The sequence below is a fragment of the Arachis duranensis genome, chromosome 2, assembly GCF_000817695.3.
Source record: "Arachis duranensis cultivar V14167 chromosome 2, aradu.V14167.gnm2.J7QH, whole genome shotgun sequence".
In the NCBI taxonomy this organism is placed as follows: Eukaryota; Viridiplantae; Streptophyta; class Magnoliopsida; order Fabales; family Fabaceae; genus Arachis; species Arachis duranensis.
Genome location: NC_029773.3, coordinates 73,072,798 through 73,076,917, shown reverse-complemented (window position 1 = coordinate 73,076,917; position 4,120 = coordinate 73,072,798).

Here is a 4,120-nt window from a genome sequence, read left to right as displayed (position 1 = left end):
ACCCATCACAAAAGAGACTCGAGGGAAGACATCTTTTGTAGCAAAAGAAGTAGATAAAAAAGACAGCGAGACCTACAAAGAAAAAAGAAAAGGAAATCAAGCACAGAACCTCCAAAAGGATAAAGCAAGCCCCTCAACAAAATAGAACCACTACGCTTACAGACAGACTCGATATGAACATGCCAAAATTCCTCTAAAAATACAAAGTAGAGCACCCAACAATAAAGAGGAGAGAGAAAAAGGCTAACCTTTGTATATAGGGTAAGAAGGAGTAGTAACAGCGATGAAGCACTCCAAGAAGGAAGGAAAAAACTTTCTCTTTGGGAGAATGAGGATTCGGGTTAAGAGATTTCAGAAAGTTTTTAGAAAGGAAACAAAGAAAGAGAGGGAAAAGTATTTATAAATACGCCAGGGGAAAAATAGTAAAACGAGGCTTTCATTAAAGATATGCGTCGTTACCAATGTAACTGCTCCCCACGTGTAAATACGAAACCCCTAACGAACATGACGTTTGATTAGACGTGACTGTTGAAAAATTTTAAATCACGTCAGTTTTAAAATCACGTCGGTTTCCACTTCACGTTGGCTACAGGTCCAAGTTCAAATATTTGAATCCATAAGTAAAAGAGATCGAACTCGAGTAGGGGCACTATTCATACCCTGACCCAACACTAAGGCCCAGGCTCAAATAAACTCAAAAAGGCCCAATCTCTAGATTGAACTTCGCTACTCACCGACCTTATTAGAAGAAGTCGGATTCGACATATACTCTACCCTAACGAAGTCGGGAGCAAAGATTAGCTGGCAAATAACACTTATTCGAATAAGTAACTGCCCCTAAAATCTCTCAACACACTTCCAGGAGCCATATCGCAACTTTCCTAAGATAAAGGGACGGTTATACTCCTCAAAAGGTGGAACTACTCCAACGGTGGTTATTGGTTCACCACTATAAATACACTGACACACTTCAGGTATCTCTAAGTGCCAATACTCTAAAACCTGCTCAAACCCTGTGCTAACTTAGGCATCGGAGTGTCTTTGCAGGTACCACCCCCAATTCCTTCATACACACAAGTCGGACGGAGGCTCCCTAATACAAATCTAGTCAGAAGCTTCCTTCTTCAGACGATTGGGCCAACCTAATGAGTCCAATCTACTAATCTCCGGTTACCCAACGTAACAGATATTATAAGACAAAAGTATGTATATTTCATTGCTATGCAGAACTTATGGAATTTTAAGTAAAACTAGAAGTTGGACATTATATATTTTGGATCCTCCTTATTCTAAAGTCATGCATCTCATCATCCTTTATATTTGAATGATATATCAACCCACCATCAAAAAAGTTTATTGCACACACAACAAGAAAACATAAAATACAATCACTTCTTTTTTCCTTTTTGGTAACAACATGAGGCGAACAATTAGAGTTTTTTTTATATACACTAGGAATAAAATAAAATAAAATGTGAAACAAATAACTGTCGTCATTGAGAAAGACAAAAGATAAGACTTTTGGTTTTGTCATAGATGAGTTGGCTCAATATACTCATTATTATTATCGAATAAACAATCAATAAATAAAGAACTACCAACATATAGGAAGTAGCTAGTTTTGAAGAGTTTGGAGCGGGGCAGCTGGGAACATTGAATTTAGAATCCGTTCAACTTTGATTACTTAATTATAACTCTCTACTATAACAATTGAATTGACATTATCTATTTTATTTATTTTTTCCCCTTTCTTAATATTCAACATATATATAAATCTTAACATAGTTTAATTTTGGACCAAAGAAAAAAACACTTAACCTAATGTAAAAATTGATACCACTGGTAAGAACCAAACATACCTGCACGCACCACCCAAAATTGGCACCCCAGCCATTTAGCAATGCTTTGCGAAACCGCTGCTAAAGGGTGCCGCCATTTGCCGCCTATAGTGTAATACATAGTGACGAATCCAAAATATCTTGATAGTGGGATAAAATATATATAATATAATAAAAATTTTATAATAAAAATATTATGTGTACATAAAAATCAATTATCAAATTATTCATTAATCGTTAGATATTTATATAAATATATATATTTTTAATTTATTTTTAGTTTATATTTTTTATTTTAATATGTATATATGTGATTATTTTATATGTACATATAATATGAGTAGTCTTTAAAATATATAATTTTCAAATTAAAATACTAAAATAGTAATTTAAATGATAACATATAATTTAAAATTTGGTAAAGTATACTTTGTATTCCTGAAATTTGGCAAAAGTTTCAAAAATACCCCTAATTTTTATTTTGTTTCAGTTTTGTCCCAAAATTTTTTATTTGCATCAAATATACTCTTGACGGCTAAATTTTCAAAAAATTTAAGACTAATATAATAATAATGCATGAAAATTATGCTTATTTGCTTATGTTGAGAGTTGTTCTTATAAAATTATTGTTGAATTAGTCTTAAATTTTTTGAAAAATTAGCCGTCAATGGATATATATTTGATGCAAATCGAAAACTTTTGGAACAAAATTGAAACAAAATAAAACTTAAGGGTATTTTTGAAACTTTTGTCAAACTTCAGAGACAAAAAATATACTTTACACTTTAAAATTTTATTATTTAGGTTTTATATTTTAAAAAAATTGAATAATCTTTTTCTTAATAATACAATCGAAATATCTCTCTTTTTATGTAGAATAATACTACATATTCAAATTTTTTGTTAACTAAATCCAACTAAATTAGTCTAAGATAATAAAAATAAGTTATGACTAACATTATATATATTTAAAAATTTACTTCTCATACAATTAGAAACTAATTTTTATTAAAATTCATAGTTAAAAAAATTCTTTCAATTAATGCACTTGTTACAAAAAGAAAATTAAAACTAATATAAAAAAAGATAAATAATACTTTTTCGAGTCGATTTCGAAGAAAAAAACACAAATTTTTATTTAAATTGAGAATTGATGATTCTAACAATATTTAATATAAAATTCTTAAATTGACTATGAAGTACTAAAAATTAAGTAAAAAATTATTGTGGGGTCAAATTCAATAATTTAGTGGAGATGGACAAATAAATTTTATTATCATATACTACTAAAAAAAATTCAAATTGTAATGAAGGCGCTTATCTCCGCACTTATACACATGCATCCGTCCCTGGTAATACACAGAAACACGAGACATGATACGACACCGTCATTTTAATTTTGATAAATACGAAGACACAATATATGTATAAAATAAAAAGAAGTTTGTAGATAAATTATGATAATATATATTTTGATATTTTATGAAGATTAATAAATTAATTATTTTTAATTATATAAATCATTTTTTATTATTTTTGTATTAATAACTTATAATACATATTATTTATAAACTCATTTTCAGAATATAAACTAAAAATAAAATTAAATATATTGACGCATTATTATATTTGGATACGTCTAAATATATTTAAAAAAAATTATCAAACATAATTAGACCGAGAAAACAGACATATTAAATGAGTATTATACCTAAAATATATTTAGCGTGTGAGAATGACAACTCAACAAAGCATCCAAATTCTCAATGTGACCACGTATTTGATATGTTGGATAATATATATGTGTATAAGTGCATTTATGGTTAGACATCGTGTCCTACATTTAAAAAAAAATGCCTCTGGTGATAAAAACACCAAAATTTTCATTTAATTTTAATATAATAATTCTCTTGGTGAATTTAAATAAATAATTAAAATGACGTTTGTTTTAAAGCTTGTGCTGCTCTGCATATATTCAAATTCATTAAATTGCTATTACTATTGGTTGTTGAATTATTTGTTTATAGCCTCTTATTCTCTTAACATGCATGTGTGTTATATATATGAAGACTATTTAAATTCTCACTATTGATGTGATCATCACTTCTTTGACGAATTATTGGATAATATTACAAGTGTTTTATAAGTGTATTTAAGGTTAGACATTGTGACCTAAATTTTAAAAATGCCTTGTGATAAACTCACCAAAATTTTAATTATTAGAATTTATTTTTAATTTTAGTATAATAATTCTCTTTGTGAATTTAAATAAATAATTACAA